General features: G+C 34.1%; 1 long non-coding RNA gene across 1 annotated transcript; it reads left to right on the forward strand.

Moving 5' to 3' along the window:
* The first annotated feature begins 563 nt into the window (after positions 1-563).
* LOC124357865 lies at positions 564-9,336 on the forward strand. The gene is made up of 2 exons (XR_006922000.1): positions 564-1,410; positions 9,087-9,336. It is a non-coding gene; the product is annotated as an uncharacterized LOC124357865 (long non-coding RNA).
* The last annotated feature ends 16,810 nt before the right edge of the window (positions 9,337-26,146 follow it).

Consider the following 26,146-nt stretch of genomic DNA (forward strand, 5'->3'; position numbering starts at 1 on the left):
CTGTATTAAGTAATAGCCAATTTTCATTCCAAAAGGGGAAAGTATTGAGAGCCTATTAAAGTCTGTTGGTGAATACATTAATATACAGAGTGATAAAGGGTGTTACATTCTAGCCCTGTTCATTGATTTAAGTAAAGCATTCGATACTATTGACCATGGGAAAATGAGAAAGGTACTTGAAGGGGTGAGTATTACTGGAGAGTGACCTGGTTTAGGTCTTACCTCAATAACAGGTCATTTAGAGTAAAAATTAAGCGAACATTTAGTGAAAATCAATTTTACAATCTAGGTGTTCCACAGGGAAGTAATTTGGGGCCGGTACTTTTTAATCTTTATATAAATAACTGGCCTACGGCTCGCTGGGGGCTACGCCCTCAGGCCCCTAAGTAGGGTGTTAGCAAATTCGAGGATAAGCGTATTTCGGGAACAGGTTAAGTCCGAGCATTCGATGAGGAATCTGGGCGAGCTTTTAAAATAAATATTAATCTTGCAGGCATTTTTTCCTTAATTATTTTTGATACGATTATGTCATAGTTATCTTGGGAGTAAATAACGTGCAAAAATTTCATTTCCACAGGTCAATGAGTTCTCGAGATATCGTGCTGGCACTTAGTTTCAAGGGTTAACACCGATTAAGGCAATAAAGGGACAAGGTTTTGCTCTGATTGTTGTAATTTTATGAATAAAGAAAATAAAGTTGATCTGAAGAAAAACTTAAGATAAATTGAGGCAAAAGATATATCGCAGATTCATTAACGTGTGTTAAAAAATATGTTTGCTATAGGTCAATTAATATAAGAGAAATTGTCTTGTAAGGCTATTGCAGTTTCAAAAACTAGGTAAGTATGAGCATATATAGTTTGACATCGTATACGCACGTTATTGAGATTTTCCTAGAGATACACATAATATATCTAATTATTGAAGTTTTGAACTTATTCAATGATTGAGCAAAAATAAACAAATTTTTAATTTTATTCAGTTCACTTTAAATGGTTATAAATAATAATTTCCAAAACACGCATAGGCGATAACCAGAATATTAGAAGGACGACAGAAATAGTTCCAAATCAGCTCATTTCAATAAAGTTTGAATTGGTTCATGAAATTGTAGCCACGTAATATCGAACCACATTGCATAATGCGTCACGTGGTCAGGATGCAAGAGCATTACTATTGGCATAAATAATCGGGGATCCACTAAAGGAGATAAACCCGACTTTACCACCACTTACGCAATACTATTCAATGTATTGCGACTTGCACTGTTGCGTATTGCTTCATCATTCACTGCCTTATTAATCACGTCACAGTAGTTGTGTTCCATGGGCCTGTACAAGATGAAAATATTAAATGTGGTGATTTTTTCACTGTTCCTCATCTTCTTCTTCACCTTGGCTGCAGGCGTATGTGAGTGCAACCTATATTTAGGTTTAATACAGGTTATGTCTTTAAGAAACTAGATTATAAACAAATTATTACTGTTGTCAAAAAATTTGTCTGTAAGTGAGGGACAATACAATATGCCAAGTTTGTACCGAGCAGTATCCAGTACTTTGTTTACATTAAAAGTTTGATTAATACATTTAAAGGTTAACCAAACCAACATAAACATAAGAATCTTTGGATAAAACAAGTAACAAATTCTAAAACTTAAAAAAATTGGGATTGATACAATACAACTGACATTGATATAAGTCAGTGATCAGTGGTGTGGATAAATATTTGTAATTTATGTACTTTGACACTTCTAAACGGATTCAATCAATTTCCATTTTCTAAAGAATGGAGTCTGGTGGTGGGCGACTGCAAGCGTTCTTCACCTGCGCGAAATTGCAACATTACATTGTAAATATAAATATAAATGAATTTGGATTGCCAAATTCATTTATAAAAACAGGCATTACAGCCAATAACAATATCAAGAAATGATCATAGGAAAAACTACTTTTGTCACACAGAGATTATATGAGGAAAATCTCACTCATATTATTTATGAGTGAAGAGACAGTCGTAACTCATTATCGCAACGCCTGCCCTCATCAATCTCTCTGTTCTACGCAAGCGCCACCATCCAGCGCCACGCTACCACTTCCACACGCCGCTGTCACTGGGCTCTACTCAAGTGATGAGAATCGACTACACTTGCACACTCCGCAAAGTCATTCAACACTACTCTAGTGATGATAATCTAATACAATTCCACAATCCGCAGTCACTGGGCTATACTATACTCTAGTGATGAGAATCGAATACTGTGTTTTTGAATACACATTTGTGATGCGGAAAGCGAAAAGGGCCCTTAATATGGTAAAGTAAAATTTTCAGTACAAATCAAAATCCATGTTTAGGTCAAAAAGTTGCAATTTCTGTATTTTACTGATTATTGATTTTGATAATGTTTATTTAATATTAGAAGTAATATTTAACGTATGAGACCACTGTAACTATATTAAACAGCTGTTTAAAGTGAGAAACCTCATTGTTGGGAAAAGGACCCATTTGTCGTTATGGCAAAATAACATGGGGCCGACATAGGTTCCCTTTTCCAAGACCATAAACAGTCTGTGTAGTACTTTATAAAAATACATTGTCATGCATTCTAGTGGTGTTTCAGCGAACTACTTGAGATTCTCTCCAATAACAGAACATCGTATGGTTCTATTAAAATCTTTCCCGACGACGTAATAGCCCTTTCAATTTGAACTTAGTATTCATGTAAATTTGCTATCAACACAATTACTGTTTGGAAGTGGTACACCTGTTTTACACTCATAATGACTGGCTGGTTTTCTTAAGACCCGTTGGTTGAAAAGTGTTTACTGTTTTGTTTTGGTTCAGTCTCAGATGTGAAGTAGACAAGGTTAGTTGATCAGTGTGTTTGCAATGGATGAAAACAGAGTTTTGAATGTGTTAAATGATTTTGGTGTGAACAATATTAGTATTGAGGATTATCAATTATACAAGACTACTTTAGCAATGGCGATGTGCCTGACAGTAGTGATGAGGCTAGTGTTGATGGTGACATTAATGCAGTTCAAAATAACAGCTTACATAACGTTTCATTGTTGACAGACATCCCAGGTATTGGTGGAAATGTAAGTTACTATGATATCAATATTGTTGATGACATTATAATGGAAATAGAAGAGAATTCTGAGAATGGTCAGGTAGTAAATGAGGAAGATTCTGGAGTAGACTTAAAAATAGTACAGCCTACAAACAATTAAATTGCGTTAATTATAATCCATTTACAGACGTAGAGGAGGTTACAAAGTTTTTAGAAAGATGCTGTGGCTGTAACAAAGTTTGTTCCCGGAAATTTCATCCCAACGGTTTGGTTTCCATGCGCCAAGAATGTGCAGAGCTAGATTTGTATAAATCTCACGTAAACAAACTTGACCAGGTTATTTTAAGCAAGCTTCACTCTCTAACATTAGATTCCAGTGAAACTGCGCTATCAAAACATAAGCAAACTGAAAAAGTTTTCAATCAGCACAATTTGTTGTCAAATTTCTCTAAAACTTTTTCAGAACAGAATATAATTTTGTTGCCTGGTTGAGCAAGCACTGTTTATAATGCTTATCTCCAGTTATTGCCTTCCAATGAAACTAAACGTTCTGTTTACAAAAATTACACTACATCTTTTACCAATAATATGAATGAAAACCCAGTTTCCTATAAAGTTTTTTTAATATTTGGAGGGAGGCCAGTGGCTACATTGTTGAATGAAACCAAGATCTGATATATGTGAGACATGTACAAAACATTACACATCAGGTGCACAAATGGCACAAACAACAGTTGAGGAGAAAATGCAGAACTTGCAAAAAGTGAGCAGTCATCTTGAACTTGTGTCACAAGAAACAGGGTTTTACCACAAAACTATAAAAGAGTCGCGTGGTAGTTTTGAGAGACATGTGAACCTATAGTGCTGCTCTTAAGAAAGTAGTGCACTACAGTTTTGAAAGTCCATATTCCAAGTGACCCGATGCAACCAGGTCGTATTTATTTCCTTGTGCCGTATAAAATAGAGATTTTTGGAGTCATGTGTGACACAATTAACAAATAAATAAACTACTTAATTCCCGAGTCGTTTAATATTGGAAAAGGATCTAACTTGATTGTCAGTCTTTTCATTACTACCTTAGTAAATTCAGCCATGGTGAGGAGACAATGTATGTTCACGCAGACAATTGTGTGGGACAAAATAAAAACAACATAATGATAGGTCACCTAGCCTAGAGAGATTTTCATGATATGAATAAGAATATTGTTCTGTCATTCCTGCCAGTTGGACACAGCAAATATTCTTGCGACTGAGGATTTGACCTTTTGAATAAAATGTTCAGAATATGATGTATCTTCAGTGAATGACTTAATTGAAACCATTGAACAGTCAACGCCAATATCAAAAGTTAATTCAGCTGTGTCTGTTTGTATGAAGCTGGTGTGTCATGTCCTGATATTTGACTGGTTAAGTGTTCTTGCAGAGAAAGGATGTAATAAAGTCCCTCGTTTAACAAGCTAAATCACATTGAATTTCCAAAATTCAAAGAAAGGAGTAGTGAATTGCAAAACTACTCTTGATGGAAATACTTTTGTACACAATATATTTCCAACTACAACTGATGAGACAGAACTTTGTACAGTGGAAGGTTTCCCAAACGAGATACCACCAAATGGATTGACTCTGCAGAGGAAACAATAACTTTTCAAAAATATCCGTCAGTATTGCAAAGATCAGTTTAAGGATATTATTTGCCCAGAAGTTCCTGACAATGCCAATGAAGAAGAGGAAGGGAATCCAAATGAGCCGGCAGAAAATGCAACAATACCTTTTCAAAAATATCCGTCAGTATTGCAAAGATCAGTTTAAGGATATTATTTGCCCAGAAGTTCCTGACAATGCCAATGAAGAAGAGGAAGGGAATCCAAATGAGCCGGCAGAAAATGCAACAATACCTTTTCAAAAATATCCGTCAGTATTGCAAAGAACAGTTTAAGGATATTATTTGCCCAGAAGTTCCTGACAATGCCAATGAAGAAGAGGAAGGGAATCCAAATGAGCCGGCAGAAAATGCAACAATACCTTTTCAAAAATATCCGTCAGTATTGCAAAGAACAGTTTAAGGATATTATTTGCCCAGAAGTTCCTGACAATGCCAATGAAGAAGAGGAGGGGAATCCAAATAGGCCGGTAGAAAATGCAGCACAAGTGAAGGAGACTACAACAGCCAGACGCAACCAGCGAAAGCACTCAGTCTAAGCTAAAAATATTGAACGAGAACGAAGGTTAAATGAGTTTTTCTCAATAACCTATTTTCCGAATGTTTATATAACAACTTGCCATAACTTTGTCAAATGTAATCGTATCAAAGTACGTTTAGTGTTAAAATGTTCAGAATTTTATGCTCTACTGGGATATAACAATAACTCAATTTTGAAAATTTCCAACATTTGTTTCACCTTTTCGCTTTCCACATCACATTTGTATACGAAAACTTTACCTGAACTGAGCGTTTCTAACAGAGAAGTCTAGACATGTCTTTCACTGCCGTTTTACTATCTATTTTGCTGTGTTAATTTAATTATTTGTCAATCTCTGTGACCCCTAATAGAGGAAATTTACGTTACACCGTACCGTATTGAAGTTTAGTTGTTGTTTTACTGCTCTTGTAATATGCGTCCCAAAAGGTGTTGACCAACGTTGTGTTTGGGAACGTTTTGATAAACTGAAAAAGATTATATAGCTTGGAAAATATGTAAAAACAATTCAAACGCAAAAGTAACAGTAGTACCACGAAAGTACACTTTATACGAAACCTCCACAAATACCTTATAGGGAACAGACATTAACGTAAATAATGTTACGTGTATCCTGTGCATAGGACTATCTGCGAGTGCGATATCAACCATAGTGTCTCAACAAGTTCTGCTTCTTCACTGACTAAAGTACCGTAATTGATTTAAACGAAAACAGTAAGAAACAAAAATTAAATTTGTTTGCTAAACCAGGGACTGACTCTTAATGAAGAACGTAGATTAAGTGGAACATATCCACCCATTGTCAGTAGTAGAAATCAGGGCCCAATGGAATATCCTAGTAAACTACAGCCGATGATGAAACTGGCCAACCTCATGGTGTACTTCCGCGGTGCACACTAGACCATTGAAAGTTAAGTGCATGGCAATACGCCGCTTCTTAGGTGAAGAAGGAACTATAGCCTCTACAGTCAAGCATCTAGAAATACTTTACTGACAGTTTAATTCCAACTTTCGTCAGTGAAATTACTATTAAAAGTTAAGCATATGCTCAATGAAAGCACTAGTGTTGGTATTACTAACATATGGTCTTCAGGGGTCATGTATTACCATGAGCTGTCACTTTATCTATAGTAATAATTAACAAAACCATATATCAGTAAACAATGCTATTTCATTGACTAAAAATGGCTCTAACGTTGAGTCATCACTGTTCAGCTCAATATACATAATTCATTTCACCTGTGTCGCGTATACTCTGGACCCTTTGAGTCACAGAACTTATCGAAGACAGTATCCTTTATACAAATGTTTTAAGGAAATTAATAAAACTATAGTTACTTATTTTAAAATGAGTAACTTGGAAAGCGATAAAATGAGAGAAATGCTATTACCACAATTGACAGTTATACAATATGTGTCTATGTGATATAACACGTCTTTTGGTACGTTTCAAGAGGCTTTCACAGATAAGGGCATCTCTAACGGCATTATCTCAGTTCCCGAATCACCAGAAGTGATCTAGATGCATCGGAATGGCAGGGTCTAATGCGATTGCTAAAAATTACTGGAGCCATTTGAAGAAACGTTGCAAACTGCAGGTGAAAGTACACAGAGCGATGACAATAATCGCAATGATGAAACACTTGAAAATATTAGTAACGCAAAAACAAAAACTAGCTCGTAATCGACTCTGGGAAAAGGTCAACAATAGAGTAACACAAAAAAATATCAAATTTTTTATATGCTGTTGCTAGTATATCTTTGGGATTAAGGAACTATTTGTTATTGCTCTTGCCAAACAGGTAGACAAATCTGTTGTCTTTTTGTCCCTCCTACAAACATATCAGACCCATCACGATTTTTGTTTAGTTAGGTATACCAAGTTTCTGAGCTTGTACAGAGCCTTATTTCAATTAATTCATTTTTTTCCTAGCCTAATATTCTCATTTTTAGTAGTATTCTTTCCTTTGTACTGAAATCTACTGATTTTTTTTAGTTTTATAAATTGTCACAATAGGATATTGCAGCTGTGGTTATTGTATATATAATTGAATAAATAACTTATGAAATCGTGAAAGATAACCATTTCCATATGAAAGACTCTTTTCGACTGCAGGCCTTGTCGCCAATGATAGTTGAAATAGATTAAGGACAGAAAAGCTAAACTATACTTTATTTTTACGCAATACGAAATAAACTTTTATTTGTGTCTTTGTTGTTTACAAATATAACTCTTAACATAAATATTCATTACTTGAATTATTGAACAGTAGCATATTTTGTCAAATTTAAAAACATACTACAGGTTTTATTGAATTATTTTAGAGGATTTGTATTCATTTAAAAAATATCCGAATTCATTTTTAAGTATTCAAATATGTGATAACTCGGGCCGTATTCGATTACTATTTGATTCTGTACTCAAATCTCCCATCATTACTTCACTTCTTTTACTACAAGTATGGCTTCAGTGGTTAGCGTGTTAAAAAGTGAGGTTATAATTGACTGCATAAAGATTTGATAGATTGTGGATAAATAGACGTTCAAAGTCTCCGGTTCAGTAAGGTTGTTCGATCCTACATTTATAATTTATCTTTAGAATGTTATCTTTATTTATTCTTAACTTTAGAATTTAAAAATAATTTAAAGCAGTACTTATTAAAACATGCGTTTTACTCCGTGGACGAGCTGTTGGACGGGGCTCCTTAGCATGGACCATTAACGGATGCGTGATTGCCTATAGTTTTTAGTTTTAATGACAATATTTGTATAATAGCAATTCATATGTTAGGTTTTGGTATTTATAACATATACTACTACTACTACTACTATATAATACATAGTTCTGATATTATGTAGTAAAAAGTATTTAGTGACTATGTTCTATGGATGTATGTCTTTGAACAATAAATATTTTTATTTGATTTCTTTCCACATAACGTACATTAGACTTTACATATTAAGGTGTATTAAGAAAACAAATTATATAACAAACTATACGCAATAATTAGGATTTGTAATGTTGTGTTTGATATTTTTAGTTTCAAACGTTTAAAATATTTGAATACTTTACACTGTCAATATAATTTATGGCTTAATTTTTCAGTTTATGACAAAATTATCTACCGGACTACTTAATTGTTCTGATTTATATTAAATGCTAAGTATTACATAATTCCTTAAATAGTACGAAAAAGAGTGGGGTGAACCCCATGCTATCCCGACATGCCAATTCTCCGGAGATTCTTTAAAAATGTGTTCATTAGGTCAAAGTAAAAAATATATAAACATACGTGTATCATGAAAATTTTAGTATTTTTATTACATCAGTTATTAGCTCACATACAGGAATATTGCAAATTATTACCTGGCTTATTTTTATGTGAGTTTTAAATGCTTCTCTTAATATGTGGCTTTCAGAATAACGAATCACAAAAATGAATTTTGCATTTTAACTTAATTTGGAAAGAAAAATCAAATAAAAAAACCAGACAGACATACAGATGGTAAACTAAGCATTTCTGACCAATGTTTACACTGCAACATCTATTTACCTGGACTCGAGGATCTAATTCCCAAAAGATTTGCGGAGAGTTCTTGAACACCCGTAGATATAACCCCCCCCCCACGTTTAATTTTAACGAATACATTCATTTTCATATTTAAAACAAAATGCAGCTATCGGAGGCACTGACTGCAAAAGGTATTTATTTTAAAAGCTGTAACCTATAGTACCCACTAGTTTCCTTAATATTTATAAATAATAATAATAATAAATGGAGTAATAGTTTAATAAATTATTACATTTTCTTTTTTAGGTACGAACTGTTGATGTGGCTTCAACTGGCCTTATATTTGAACACATACGACTCAGACATGTCTGCACCTCCAGAACTAAGCTAGAACATGAGAAGATTCCAAACTTCAAATACCAGTAAACACTGAGAATTTTTCGCAAAACGTCATACCGCCACTAATTGTTAACGGCTTACAAATAAAAATGACGATGGTAATAAAAGTTTCAATCTACCCAAACTGAAATCACCTAATAATATGAGTTCGAAATTGTCTAATAATCTTTCTTAACCCATTTCCCATGTAATTCGACTTGTTACGTAAATCGACTATAAATCATGACAATAAAAACTTATTTCGTCTCAGTGAGTGAAAACAGTAGGTTCAGCACACTGTATGGTGCTGCACTCGCTAGGGAAGCCGACAAAACACCTAAATCAAAATAATGATGATTCCAAGTCAGATTTTGAGATGATAATTTGTATGTAATAGGTAATCCATTTACAAAAAGACACTGGGTGACATCGAGTTCTCGTAGGGTGGGGTAAATACCCCTACGCCGATGTGATGCCGCGCGCCCTCCCAGTATCCCCACCACTTTTCGGCAATCGCCTGCTCACTCTATTCCCTGACCTGACCAACTGCGAGGCTAATCTCACACCAAAACCCAAGCTCCCTCGTTACATACATCTGCCCTGCACCCATATATGTTATAATGAAATTTACCCTTAACACACACACACACACACACACACACGCGCGCGCGCGCGCGCGCACACACGCACACACACACACACGCGCGCGCGCGTATATATCAAACCAAATTCGCGAAATGGAATAGTCTTTTAATTACAATAAAAATTACTGACAGTAGAACATACGTTTGCGTGCGTGTGTATATAAACTCGATGTGAACGGTAAATAAATGTGTATATTTACTCATATATTTATAACATAAAAGATGGTTACTCGTTGATCAATTTTGGTCGAATTGTAAAAAGGTAATACCAGTGCTTTCGTATATTTCGCTGTCACTTTCAGATGTTAGATCCTCTAGACCATCACTACCGGTGCGGTCATCGTAATCGAAACTCGATAAGTCGCTGTTGACAGAGATGATAAATGTATCCACTGCTTCGTCTATGACACCTTCCCTCTGTCTATATGTATATTCTATCTCGTAGACGTACTCACAACACTTCCGCCATTTCGCAACTAAATAACTTATAGCTGAGCTCTTTCTTTTCTTTTTGTTTCTTTTTCAATCTGTATAGTTTTCTGCGATTCTGCTCTTAATATCACCCCACACTAACTCTATTGGGCTAACATCTGCATGATAGGACGGTAGACGAACTAGTGTGTCTAGCATCAATGCAAATTTTAACAACAGAATATTTATCGTCGCATGAGCAGGAGTTTCTAAGTGATGTATGGTATACAGATGAATGTCATGTGCACCTTAATGGTTACATAAACAAACCAGACACGTTTCCTTGGATTTGAACGTCCTAACATTGTTGTAGAGCGGCCACAGCATAGTAAGAGTATAACCATTTGATGCGTTGTGTTGGGAGGGGTATAATGGGACCATACTTTTTTTAAGGCAACAATGGAGAGACCCTTACTGTAAATCAATCAGTATTGGGCAATTCTTGATAGTTTTGTGAGAGATCTCAGGAGATTTTGTCTTGCACGAAACCTGCCGATACATTCACAGTGGTTTCAACAAGACGGCGCGACCAGTCACACTGCCGTTAAAAACATTGCTTTTCTCCAACAAACCTTTGGTAACCGTCTCATCTCCCTTAGAACAAACTTTCCTTAACCAGCCCACTCCCCCGAACTTGCAACACAAGTTTCAACTAAAAAAAAAAAAAAAAAAAAAAAAACCATGTGCATTAGGAGAATGAAACAACCCCTATTTATAAAAATGATGCAAACCCTATAAGAACGGTACGAGTGTTGCCTCAAACTGAACAGGGGTCATAAGAACATGTTAATACCCAAATTTTGCTTCCTTTGACATGTATTTATTGGCAAAATCTATATGTAATGTTACTGTACTGTAGGTTATGTCTTTGTTATCACATTATAGAATATATCCTTGTTATTTAATATATAATCTACAGATTGTGTTTTATATAACTTATTTTAAGAGTGTGGAGCATACTCCTAGTGCATGATCTGGAACAGGGTGTTGGCTCAGTTACACAATATAAATTATATAACTTATAAATAATTGTATAATGTTATCACTTTATAGTCTATATCTTGTTGTACTGTTGTATTCCATTTTATTTCCTTGTTATTTATTATAATTGTCTAAATTATTACATAACTGTATAAGCAAAATTGTTCTATAGCTCGTTGTTGGTGCCTGTTTCAGGTTGTGTGTTGAGATTTGTATGATTGTTTGTTTATTTATAATTTTTATGTAAGGTAATATTTGTAAGTTTATTGTGTTAGTTAAGATTTTGAATATTCGTTAAAAAGTCAAATTTCTGGTTGCTAAAAATAAAAACAGCTAGTGCAATTATTAAACGAGAATAAGAAAAAGAAAGTTTAACTGCTACGAAGCTTAAATATAATATGATATTTGTATAATACTAACCCTCGCGCGCGCTTTTGGCTGCTTGGGTATAGCAAAATTGTAAGCTATGTAAAATTTGTTGAATAAAAAATTTTTGACAATGAAACACATTTTCATGTAAGAAAATGCTGTCTGAATTCGTTCTGAAGAACTGAAACTAAAAGAACGACTTCGTCATTTACCTCGTATTGATATGTTTGCAGGTTCACCCGATTGTTTTATTGAATTTTCAATGTTGTTTAGTATGTTAGATGACAGTGGTAGGCCTATTAACATTTAATCAGGTACAAACGTAAAGCCTACAGAAATCAAACGTTCAGATATTGCAAAAAAAGCCTGCTAACATTGAAAATTTCAACCTTGGTTTCTCAACTTCGCATCTCTGGATTCACCGTTTAGAATGCTCGTCACATATTGCGTAAAGACTTTCCTTCAAAAAATAGCTAGTAAAACGTGAAAACAAAGAGAAATTTGAAATGACTAAAGGGCAAATTCAGTTGAAATATTAAACTAAAATGGGACTTAATATGGTTAACCCAAAACCTAGATGCGGCTCTACCATTGTTAGCAATAATGGCTAGGTCGTTTTTTTGGCAATGCTGAACTCAGTTCTATAATAACTGGTATAGATAAAAATATCATTGAGCTGGGCTCGATTGCTATTAGAGATAACGGGGGAAGCCAACTATTTATGCGATATCCAAAAACTGAGACACGAGAAAAAATTTAGTGTGCATAAACAAAAAGTATGTAAACAAGACGTATGTTACCCATAAGTGTTGGCAGTCTCAATCCGATAATGAAAGATAATAAAAAGGAATAATGAAAGACGTAGGGAAAGGCTTGCTCCAAAGGGATTTGTTTCAAATGCCTTAAAAATATGGCAGTCTGCCAGTAAGAAAATGGGAGATAATCAATGTGTTTAAAGAATCTCACGATGATATGGGTTATAACAATTGTTCAAAAACGGTCAACCAATGTCTAATTCCAAATCTCCCTGAAAATTTTGGTTGTTATGAACAAGGCAAGCTACCATAAGAAGGAACACGACAAAAAACTAAACAGTGCGACGTTGAAGGCTGACATCCAAAACTGGCTCACCCGTCAAGGTATTGGGTTCGCCCTGACTATGACTAAAGCTCCAAGCGATATATTAGTTTTATATTTATAATTAGATGTGTCTAAAATAAAGTAACAAATCCTTAGAGCCTTGACTGAATTCGTTTTGAAGAACTGAAACTAAAAGGACGACTTAGTCATTTACCTCATATAGAAATGATTGCGGATTAACACAATTGGTTTTTATTAAATTTTCAATGTTGATTAATATGTTAGATGGTATTGGTATTAAGATTTTATCATGTTCAAACGCAAAGCCTACAGATATGAATGTTTATATGAGGATTCCAATTCCAAAACCGGCTAATTGACAAAATTTAAAAAGCTTTGATTGTTATTGAAACATGTTCATTAGACTGAATTGCGCATGTCCAAATAGTTTTTCAAGTGGCAAAAGGTAGGTAATTCCCTTTTAAAATTCAATGTGAAAACTGGATACAGATTCAAACCGGTCTAATTGCATTTGAAAACTTTTCCAAAACTGCCCAGTTGCAAATGCCATAAGCAGTTTAAAAAACTGGCTAGTTCCTGGCTTTCAATTATAGCACCTTTATAAGGGTCAGTTACAAAACTAGCTAGTTGTAGCACTGACTCATCTGGTAAGCTTTTCAAAAATTCTTAATACAACAATATCTATTACACTTTTTGTAGTAACACCAATGTTTTTTCAAAAGTTCATTAATTTCTTCAGTTGGCTACACTGACTTTCACTCTGTTGCCTGTATTATTTATCTTGGCTTGAGATCATTGAAAAGTGTGCAGTTTGGTTTGTAGGTTATTCCTTGCTTTGGTAACAGTTTTTGATTTAATTTTAATTTGTGAAAATGAGTACAAATATAATTTTGGAAGATGAAGTAAGAAGGGATGGAGTGATTAAAAAGTGTGTGTGGGAAGGAAAGCCGTAAAAAGGTAAGAGATCATACTATGTGGAACAAAAATGTTAAGAAGAGACAAAGACATGTCTCTAAGAAACTGCCTACTCTTAAAAGGTGCAATCATGATGAAAAGAAGAAATCTTTGTTTAAATGTGACACTTTGAACATGCAAGACGTACGAAAGTTTCATCAGGCCTTCTATGCTTCTTGTGACAAAATAAACACAGGATGCATTCCTGTTGAAATACATTAGCAATGAAACGCCAACCAGGCCTGGGCCTAGTTATCGTAAAGGTAACGCCAACCAGGCCTGGGCCTAGTTATCGTAAAGGTAACAATAATCCTGGTCCTGCCGAACATTTTGTCAAACGGGTATGTACAAAACAGATATTTTGTCCCTAGATTTAGAGTGGAATGTGGACACCATGACGTGCAGGTTTGCCAAAAACAGTTTTTAGACATACTAGCAATATCGAAAACATCGAGTGCAGCTTATTAGCAGGCGCAATCTGTTAACTTCTGGAAGCCCTAGGGAAAGGCGAGTTGGGGATCGATTTACAACTAAGTATTCTGACAGACATGGCTCGGTTTAAAACATTCATTGAGTCCTTAGAACCCCTTGAATCTCATTACTGCAGGGAAAAAGGTTGTAATAGAAATTACCTATCAAGTGACCTTGACCGTGAAGAAGTTATGGTTAGCCTACAATGCTAGTGCACCTGATGATCGTAAGGTTAAATATGAATATTTCAGGAAAATGTTTTAACGGAGAGTACAATATAAGTTTTAAGACTCCTGCTACAGACGTCTGTTCCACTTGTTTGCAGTTGAAGGATCAGATAAAAAGTGCACAAGGTAACGATAAAATTTAACTTGATGACTGAGCTTAGGGGTGCATAAGCTGAGAGCAAGTAATTTTTATGAAAACCTTAGAACCACTAAGGATGGAGTGAAAAAAAACTTTCCTTCGACTGTCAGAAGAAACTACCCTTGCCAAAACTGCTAGATCAGAGTAACTATTACTCGAAACAACTATATCAGTATAACTTCACGATTTGCGAAGGTTCCTCAACAGATTCTCTATGGTAAGGAGTAGTCGAAAAAATGAAGAGCTAAAGTATTTCCAGCAGGTTTTTTCATCAAATGAAGTTACTCATGTATTAGAAAATGAGGAAGAAAATGATGAGCCAATGGATGAAATGAATGCAAGGAGTTTGATGTGTACAGCCAAGAATTTTAACACATGGACTTTGATGGACTTAATTTTTTGTATGAAAATATTGTAAAAGTTTTGTATAACCTAGGGTCTATTGTGTTTTATGGTCAGTATGTCTGAATTTATCTTCAATAGTTCTAATTGCCCAAGAATTTTTGTTTTAGATAAAATAATGAGATTTATAGGCATTCGTCTTGATTGTTGTAAGAAAAATGACCATTTCATTTTTATTTTTAGCTTTTTAAAAATTCATTTTAAAAATGTCATTTCAATTTGACAAGTTTTGTATAGACCGTGTTAACTTGTATTGTATAATAAAGTCATAAAAAATAATAAAATTGGCCTTTATTCAGAAATTTCCTGTCCTATTAATGTACGCATTTATTTTCAATTCCAAAAAGTGGCTAGTTGCTCTTACTTTGCCAAAACTAGCTAGTTGCGAAGCGGCCATTTCAAAAACTAGCTAATTAATAAAAACTGATACAAAAAACTGGCTTGTTGCAAATTGAAATTGACAATATCTTGATTATATTACAATTTATTGACTAATAACTTGCATTTTTGAAAATCTTTGGACACTTATCATCATTTTAAAGTATTCACATAATATAATTATTGTACAGAGTATTAAAATATCCGGTTTTTTCTCATTTTGCCAAAAATTACATTTGACACAACTAGCCGGTTTTGGAATTGGACGACTCATATAATGCTGAAAAGCCTGTTAAAGCTGAGAGTTTCAACCTTGGTTTGTCAACTCTAAATCTCTGGATTCATAGTTTGCAATGCTCGTTAGCTATTACGTGCAGATTTTCCTTCAAAAGATGAGGGGGGAAGCAAACTACTTACGCGATATCCAAAAACTGAGACACGAGAAGAAAAATATAGTGTACATAAACAAAACGTATGTTAACAAGTCGTATGTTACCCATAAGTGGTGTCTTTTTCGTTTAAGGGCCGAGCTTTTTATTAGACTCGATTTTGCCAGGTACGACAATTATTTATGATTTATGGAGATCATACAATGGTATACCAAATATGCCAGGTATGAATTTCCACCACCTAACTGTAAATTACAGTGAAAATTTCGTCGACCCAGTTACTGGTGCTAACACGCAGTCTGTTGAATGTATGTGGGCGTCTGCCAAACGCAGGAACAAGCGGGAATGTGGAACGAGTCGTAGTCACGTTGATTCCTATCTATGTGAGTTTATGTGGAGGAAGAGGAACAAAGACGTTGATTTGTGTAATGCCATTTGGAGGGATATCAATTTGTATTGGCCTCCAGAACAACAAGTTTTGCTCTTAATTACTTCCATTTTCTCATGAGTGAGTTATACTTAGTTTTTCTTGTAAAAAACGTGGTTAGTTGATCTGGGCTTGGACTTTGCAAGTTAATTTTTTTTTTCTACAAGAGCAAGCAGCGCAAAGCGCTGCGGAGCAGGCAAGCATCGCGTGATCTGAGTTTTCAATAGGCAAGCTGGGGTCTTTTGTGCTGGCCCTTAACGAAAGAGACCCCATAAGTGTTGACAGTCTCAATTCGAAATCGGGATAATGAAAGACGTTGGCAAGAGCTTCCTCCAAAGTTATTTGTTTCAAATGCCTTAAGAATATGGCAGCCTGCCAGTAAGAAGAAGGGAGAAAATCAATGTGTCTCAAGAATCTCACGATGATATGGAGTGTAACAATTGTTCAAAGTCGTCAATCAATGTCTAATTCCAAATCTCCCTGAAAAGTGTGGTTGTTATGAACAAGGCAAGCTACCATAACAAGGACCACGACAAAACTAATAACAGTGCGACGTTGAAGGCTTACATCAAAAAATGACTCAACCGACAATGTATTGAGTTCGCCCCGACTATGACTAAAGCTCCAAGCTATGTATTAGTAACAAATCAAGTAACAAATCCTTAGAGCCTTGACTGAATTCGTTTTGAAGAACTGAAACTAAAAGAACGACTTTGTCATTTACGTCGTATTGTAATGTTTGCGGTTTCACACGATTGATTTTTACTGAATTTTTAAAGTTGTTTAATATGTTACATGGTATTCGTATTAACATTTTACCATGTACAGATATGAATGTTCAGATATTGCCAAAAAGCCTTGTTAAAGCTGAGAATTTGATCCTTGGTTTGTCAACTCCACATCTCTGGATTCAGAGTTTGGAATGCTCGTTGCCTATTGCGTGCAGGTTTTCCTTCAAAAATGGCAAGTAAAGCAAAAAATTTGAAATTACTAAACGGCAAATTCAGTTGGAATTTAAAACTATAATGCAACTTAATATACGCCAAAGCCTGGATGCGGCTCTACAATTGAATATGGATAGAAGATTTTTTGGTAATGATGAAATAAATCAGTTAGTTCTTTAACAAATGGAATAGAGAAAAATGTAATTTAAAATTTTCTACAATTTTACGAGTTACTCGACTAAACTAGTCCAAGTAATTGGACGATTATTAATAAAAATTACGGTTACACTCGTATAAATATTTAAATACTTTCAAATCTGACAGTGCATGTCGATTATCGAAAAGTGCATATAATGATTTTGATGCTTTTTAATTTGTGTGCAGTGTAATGGGCACGCATCTCTAAACGTTTTAACTTCAGACGAATACAATGAAGAGAGTAAATGAAGCAAGTGTTAATTTTTTACAACGTACTTTACAATTAAACCAATATTTTTTTGTTATGTAATCTAATATTCTTCTTTTATATATTGATAAAAGTAGTAAAAATATGTATGGAAAATGTATTGAAACATAAAAAGAAATTAATTGAATATAAATAACAATTACCTTTTCCCATTAGGACTAAATAAGTGACTGTGTTGTTAACTTTACCTAGCTCAGTTTTTATCACCGGATAGTGGCTGAGCTAAGCCAGTGTCAACTAGCTAGAACAAAGAATTCTAACTTAGCCACTGCAACAAAGGGCTACGGCCTTGTATAAAAATCTGCACCTCGAGCTGGGCTCGATTGCTATGAGATGACGGGGGAAGCAAACAATTTACGCGATATCCAAAAACTGAGACACGAGAAGAAAAATTTAGTGTACATAAACAAAAAGTATGTTAACAAGTCGTATGTTACCCATAAGTGTTGGCAGTCTCAATCCGAAATCGGGATAATGAAAGACGTTGGGAAGGGCTTGCTCCAAAGGGATTTGTTTCAAATGCCTTGGGAATATGGCAGCCTGCCCGTAAGAAGAAGGGAGAAAATCAATGTGTCTCAAGACTATCACGACCATATGGAGTGTAACAATTGTTCAAAATCGGTCAACCAATGTCTAATTCCAAATCTCCCTGAAAAAAGTGTGGTTGTTATGGATGTTTGGTATTTTGTTATAACAAAAAACCAAACAGTGCGACGTTGAAGGCTGACATCCAAAACTGGCTCACCCGTCAAGGTATTGAGTTCGCCCCGACTATGACTAAAGCTCCAAGCGATGCATTAGTTTTATATTTATAATTAGATTTGTCTAAAATAAAGTAACAAATCCTTAGAGCCTTGACTGAATTCGTCATGAGGAACTGAAAATAAAAGAACAACTTCGTCATTTACCTCGTATTGAAATGCTTGCAGGTTCACACACTTGTTTTATTTTATTGAATTTTCAATGTTGTTTAATACTATGTTAGATGGTATTGGTATTAAGATGTTATCATGTACAAACGCAAAGCCTACAGATGTGTATGTTCAGATAATGCCTAAAAGTATGTTAAAGCTGAGAATTCAACCTTGGTTTGTCAACTCTGTACCACTGGATTGATAGTTTGGAATGCTCGTTACATATTGCGTATACACTTTCCTTAAAAAATGGCAAGTAAAACAAGAAAACAAAGAGAAATTTGAAATTACTAAACGGTAAATTCAGTTGGAATTTGAAACTAGAATGCAACTTAATATACGCCAAAGACTGGATGCGGCCTTAACATTGAATATGGCTAGAAGGTTTTTGTTTATGATTAAATCAGTTCTGGTATAGATAAAAATGTTCTACAATTTTAAGAGTTACTCAACTAAATGAGGCCAAATAATTGGACGAGTACTAAAAGAAATGACGGTCACATAAATATTTTTGAAATCTGTGACAGTGCATGTAGATTATTGAAAAGTGCATATAAGGATTTCAATGCATTTAATTTGTGTGCAGTGTAATGGACAAGCATTTCTAAACGTTTTAACTTCAAACTATTTCAATGAAGAAAGTAAATGTACCAAGTGTTAGTTTTTTACAACGTACTTTACAATTAAACCAATATGTTTTTGTTATGTAATCTAATATTCTTCTTTTATATATTGATAAAAGTAGTACAAATATGTATGGAAAATGTATTGAAATATAAAAAGAAATGAATTGAATATAAATAACAATTACCTTTTCCCATTAGGACTACATTAGTGACTGTGTTGTTAACTTTACCTAGCTCAGTTTTTATCACTGGATAGCGGTTGAGCTAAGGCAGTGTCAACTAGCTAGAACAAAGAATTCTCACTTAGCCACTGCAACAAAGGGTTACCTTGTATAAAAATCTGGACCTCGAGCTGAGCTCGATTGCTATGGGATGACGGGGGAAGCCAACTATTTATGCGAAATCCAGAAACTGAGACACGAGAAGAAAAATTTAGTGTACATAAACAAAAAGTATGTTAACAAGTCGTATGTTACCCATAGGTGTTGGCAGTCTCAATCCGAAATCGGGATAATGAACGACGTTGGCAAGGACTTGCTCCAAAATTATTTGTCTCAAATGACTTAAGAATATGGCAGCCTGCCAGTAACAAGAAGGGAGAAAATCAATGTGTCTCAAGAATCTCACGATGATGTGAAATGTAACAATTGTTCAAAGTCGGTCAACCAATGTCTAATTCCAAATCTCTGTAAAAGGTTTGGTTGTTATGGACAAGGCAAGCAACCATAACAAGGACCACGACAAAACCAAACAGTGCGACGTTGAAGGCTGAAATCCAAAAATGGCTCACCCGTCAATGTATTGAGTTCGCCCCGACTATGACTAAAGCTCCAAGCGATGTATTAGTTTTATATTTATAATTAGATGTGTCTAAAATAAAGTAACAAATCCTTAGAGCCTTAACTGAATTCGTTCTGAAAAACTGAAACTAAAAGAACGACTTCGTCAGTTACCTCGTATTGAAATGCCTGAGGGTTCACACGATGGTTTTTTTTTTTAATTGAATTTTCAATGTTGTTTAATATGTTAGATGGTATTGGTATTAAGATTTTATCATGTACAAACGCAAAACCTACAGATATGAATGTTAAGATATTGCCGAAAAGCCTTGTTAAAGCTGAGAATTTCAACCTCGGGTTGTCAACTCCACATCTCTGGATTCACAGTTTGGAATGCTCGTTACCTATTGCGTGCAGATTTTCCTTCAAAAAATGGCAAGTAAAGCAAAAAAATTGAAATTACTAATCGGCAAATTGAGTTGGAATTAAAAACTATAATGCAACTTAATGTGAATAGACCAAAACCTGGATGCGGTTCTACCATTAATGGCAATATGGCTAGGAGGTATGTTGGCAATGCTGAACTCAGTTCTGTAATAACTGGAATAGACAAGTCGACAAAGTAATAAAATATTTAGTTTTTACAAAAATCTTAAAGAACCAAAAAATATTTAGGAGTTATTTGGTGACTTAAATATAAGTGATTTAAGGATAGCGGTGATTCAGATTATAAAGTGAATTAAGAAAGAAGAAAAGATGTATAGTGCATGATTTATGTATATTGAGTATGTATTTTGTTGTATTTCCGTGATTTCTATTTGTATTGTTGTATTAGATTGTTTATCAATTGTTGAATTGTTAAAAAGCTAACTAGGTTTTCCCTACACATATCAAGTTATAAAAACACATGTAACATAAATTATATGAGTATAACATAGTACGAAAATGTGAAACATAGTACGCATCGCGCAGTCCGATCTTATAACGAATACATTTCGGTTATTTTCTGTGTAATACATTCGAGTTATACATCGTTGGAAAGAAGATGAAATGAACTATCGGTGAATCGATACCTATGTATCGAAAGCCGTTCAACATGTAGTTTATAGTAGACGAAAAACATCAATCAAGGTGGCGCTTGCTGTCAGCTGTTTCTAACTACGCAATTGACTGTGAAACTACTTTGTCTGCTGGCATGACGATGATAGTGTTTGTGTTTAGCTGTTTATCTGTTTGGTTATGTTTGGTATTGTAGTAGAATATAATAAGAATATCGGGAGTGTGGCCCTTGGAGATCAAATGCTAGAGAACTATCTACTGGAAAAGAAAAGAGGTACTAAATGGTACATGAAAGCCTTCAAGCGTATGCTAAACATTACAATTCTGAACTCATACATCATTTGGAAGTCAAAACACAACAATATTGATCACTTAACATTTAGATTAGGCCTAGTAAAAGAAATCTTGGAAAGATTTCAACAAGAGGTACAGTTCAAGGCAGACCATCCACTGAGCCTTCACCAATGCGCCTAGGCAATTTATTGAAAAGATTCTACCAACTGGAAAAAAAAGCAAAGCCTCAAAGGAGATGTGTGGTTTGCTACAAACATGGCAGAAGAAGGGACACAATCTACTGGTGTCCCCAATGTGAGGCTGGCCTATGCCTAGTGGACTGCTTCAAGACATATCCCACAGTTGCAAATTTCTAATATAAGTACAGCAAATAACTTCCAGTAAACATGTCTTAAACATTTTTGTAATGGTATTTTGTACATTTTTGTATGGGTATACTTATATTTTAGCAATATAATCACTTTTACAAGTATAGGCTTAATAGAAAATCATTTAATGTATGTACAGGTAATGTTGTCACAAAACTGTGAAAAACAAGAAATTAAGTGGGCCACTTAGGGGGTGTTCAGTTCAAATTAAATAGTGCGTTGAAGGGTTAAAGGTAGTTTGCAAAACATACTACGCAGCTAATTCTCTGGTAGATTCTCAATACTTAAAATCATACTTAGTGTTCATACCCGCAAATAAAGTTGAGAGTATCGGAGTAGTGTATGTGGAACCTGAGGTCACGGAGGAAGAAGTACTACAAGATGGGTACAGCATATACCCAATAATAAGTGCTCAAAGGATTAAAAAATGGACTGTTAAAAAGCTAATGAATAATTACTTCATGAGAATAACATTTGATTCTGAAAAATTACCAGAATATGTGACTCTAAATTATGTTAGGATGACTGTAGATCATTATATACTACCGGTTAGACAATGCTTTAGATGTTTTTGCTATGGTCATGGAGCAAATTCCCCTTGTACAAAGCTTAGGATATGTAGGACATTTTGGCTAGAATACCACAGCGGGGACTGTGAAAAACCACCTAAATGTATCAATTGTAATGGAGATCACCCTAGTAATAGCAAAGGATGTCCTGAATTTAAAAGACAAAAATGTATTGTCGAAAGAATGAGTCTATACAAGGAATCCTATATAGAAGCCAGTAAATATCACTTACCTAATCACACTGTAGATTCTAGAGTCGGTAATAGATTCAATAACAGTTTACTAAAAAAAGGTAGTTATGCAAAAGTAACAAAGATTGATGTAAATAATTTTCCCGCACTGACATATCGGCATAATCGTTATGCACACGAGAACAACCGGTACCTACCACTTTTGGATCAGGAATTCGAGGTAGACAACAATATTGGGAATAGTATATCTAAGACCGAAAGTAATTTTAATAGCTCACATAGAGTGTACAATTCCAGGAAACCTAGCTATAGAGCGGGTAATAGAACTAAATCTAATCTAAATTTAATCAATCTGGACTCTGAATCAAATCAGTCCAGTCCTAGTGTTGAGGGAAAAATAACTGTATCAGAACAGTGCACTGTAGTTGACAGGGAACAAAAAATTCTGCTACGCAGTAAAATTAATGACTTACTTAGTAGAATTCAAGAAGAAAGAAATCTAAATAAAAAAAGAGTGGAAGATATAATTAGAGAATGTTTATAAAATACATTAGAATCTGGTAAACAAACTACGAGGATAACACCTGGTAGTAATAGAAGTAGTAAAAGTAGTACGATACGACCTACACAGTTTACAAGTAAATCAAACTCAGTAAACAAAAATAGTTAGTTTATTTAAATACTTTGAACTATAAATTAAAAGCAACAAACATGTCTAATCTTGCTATTTTGCAATGGAATGCTAGGTCACTTAAACTTAAGTGGCATGAGGTGTTACATGTATTAACTCAAAATAGTATTGATATAGCATTAATACAAGACATATGATAAGCTAACCGATGATAATTATAGGTTAGTCAGGGTAGATAGAGGTGATTCGTATAGTGGAGTTGCTTTTATTATAAGGGGAGTGGTTTATGATTGGTTTCAAAGTTATTTATCCAAAAGAAAGCAGTGTGTTAAAATCAATGGAAATATTAGTCAGTTTGGTGAGATTAAACATGGAGTTCCTCAAGGTTCAGTGTTAGGGGCTACATTGTTCTTAATTTATATAAACGACTTATGTAAAGGGGACTTCCATGGACAAGTAGTTTCCTTTGCTGATGATACAGCTCTGAGCTATGCTGGTGACAATTTAGACGAAATTGCACTAGACATGAATTCTGATTTGGAAGCTTTGCGTTGGTGGTTTACCAATAATAATTTAGTCCTTAGTGTAAGTAAAACCAATTATATAAACTTTAGCCTCAGAGGGAAATTGGTTTTTTCTGATAAAATTGTTTATAAATGCGCTACTTGTCTCTGCAATGGTGGACTATGTAGTGAATATTGTGCAGAGATAAAACAAGAAGACAGTATTAGATATTTAGGTGTGATATTGGATTCTGAATTAAATTGGAAAACACATATTTCATCGATTAAAACAAAGTTAATAAATATTCTTAGGATCTTTTACTTTTTAAGAAGGATGTGTAAAAATGGCCTAATGAGGATACTTTATTTTTCTTTGGTTCACAGTCGAATAAGTTATGGTATAGAGTGCTGGGGTGGAACTTACATAACCAATTTAAAATCACTCATAACAATGCAGAAGTATTTTGTAAGAATAGTAGCTAAAGGAAATAAATATGACTCCTCTTGGCCAATATTTAGATCATTAAAGGTATTACCAATAAGAAATATGTATGTTTATAAAGTTATGAAGGTTTTTTTAACAGAAGTAGGAATAGTCATGATTGTTATAATGCATATAAAGGAAAATTAAGAAATTCTGATAATGTAGCTGTACCTAGACCATCAAAAACCTTTTTCACTAAAACATATAACTTTTTAGCCCCTCTGATATTCAATAGATTGCCTAATGAAATAAAAATTGTAGATACTTCACACAAATTTATTAGAAAACTCAAAGATTGGCTAATCACAGTGCAAGATATAAATGAATTGCTATTTGAAATCCAAAGTTGAAAAATTACTTCTACAATTACTGTGATTTTTATAAATTATTCTATACTATTTGTATCCAAGGGTGTGTGTGTGCATGTATTTTTGTGAATATGCAAGTGTAATGTGAATGTATGTGTGTATTGAGAATATGTATGTGTACATGTTCATAGTTGTATTAGTGAATATAAGGATACATATTGATGATATTCTATTGTGAGATTTGTGAAGGAATTCTTGTGCTTGAGTATAGGTCGGATTTTTTATTTATTAATGTTAATATTCTAGATGTTTACGTTTAGTTAAAGCGGTTAATTTTGTTAACTCAAGATACAACTTTTTTTGCTAGGTCTCTCATATTATATTGTTCAATGAGGCCTACTTATTAAATTGTTTATATAATTCATAATAATGTCTTTTATAAGAATTCAAATTTCATATACTATTTTAATTCTTAGGGAGTTGGGTCAATGATACTGGAATATAGAGCCCTGTATTACTTGACGGCAATTTCTTATCCAATAAGTACACGTTATTTCCTCCAATCAGGCTTTGCCTTGGAGGTTTCATTTTCCAAAAACAACCAACAAAAATAATGTTCATTGTATTTTCCTTTTAATTAACTGGTAAGTGTAAAATTAATTGGTCAGCCTGAGCAAATCATTTTTGTTTTGTATATGCTATTGTATGTTTTTTATATATGCTATGTAATGTTTACCTTATTTTGAATTATTGTATTACTGTTGGATTTATTGTAATTATTTCTTGTTATTTGGAAATAAATTTAAATTTATTATTATTTTATTATTATTATACACAGAAGTATAAGATATAATGTTATAAGAGAATATAACAACGATGCATTACAGTTTTTAGCTGTAAGAATTGAAAACACTAACCAACCTATAAATGTATACAATGTATATTGCACTAACAGAAATATAGACCAATCCTTTTGGTACAATGAATTATTCTTGAATGATGGTGGTCAGACACTAATTGGGGGGGGACTTTAATGCTCACCACCCCTTTTGGAATTGTAATAAGGCGGATATTAGAGGTAATGCAATATTCAAGGAATATAGTAACTCCAATTTCATTCTGGTTAACGATCACAACCATACTACGGTACCAAATTTATATAATAGGCAATCAACCTTAGATTTAACCTTCATTACACCTAGTTTATACTCTCAGCTATTGACATGGAAGGTAGGGAGTGATCCCATGGGAAGTGATCATTACCCCATTTACATGCAATTTAAAATAAATTTAAGTAATATACTTAGTACATCATCAAATCTATGTAATCAACAAACCAGACTACCGAACAAAAGGAACTTAACTGGTCAGGCTATTCAGACTCGGTTGAGAACGGTATACACAAATTAAAAACTAATTCTTTTTCTAATTACTCAACAGCAAGATTATATTGACAAACTGTATGAAATTATTAATCAAGCAGCAGATGAAAATATACCAAATATCAAATCAGTTAGGCCTAATAATAAAATAGGGTTTAAACCTAAAGCATGGTGGACGCAAGAATGTTCCCGCACAAAGAAGATTAGCACTAAAAATTTTCAAACTAGACATGACACCTGTAAATTATCAAAAATTTCAAATTGCACAGCTAAATGCTAGGGACATTATACGACTAGCAAAAAAAAGGGTGGGAAGAAGTATGTCAAAACCATGAAGTACAAAAATGACTTTGCAGAAGATGAATTCATTGTCCTAGACTTTCTCGGATCGAAAATAACAAAAGCTCAAGTGTTTCCAGGGCCAACAAGTAAAACTAAATTCAATGGAATACCTGTTGAAAAGAAACCCAATATCCTAAAAAACTTAGGAGGTTTTATTGAAAAAAAAATAGACTTA

This window comes from Homalodisca vitripennis, chromosome 3, assembly GCF_021130785.1.
Source record: "Homalodisca vitripennis isolate AUS2020 chromosome 3, UT_GWSS_2.1, whole genome shotgun sequence".
In the NCBI taxonomy this organism is placed as follows: domain Eukaryota; kingdom Metazoa; phylum Arthropoda; class Insecta; order Hemiptera; family Cicadellidae; genus Homalodisca; species Homalodisca vitripennis.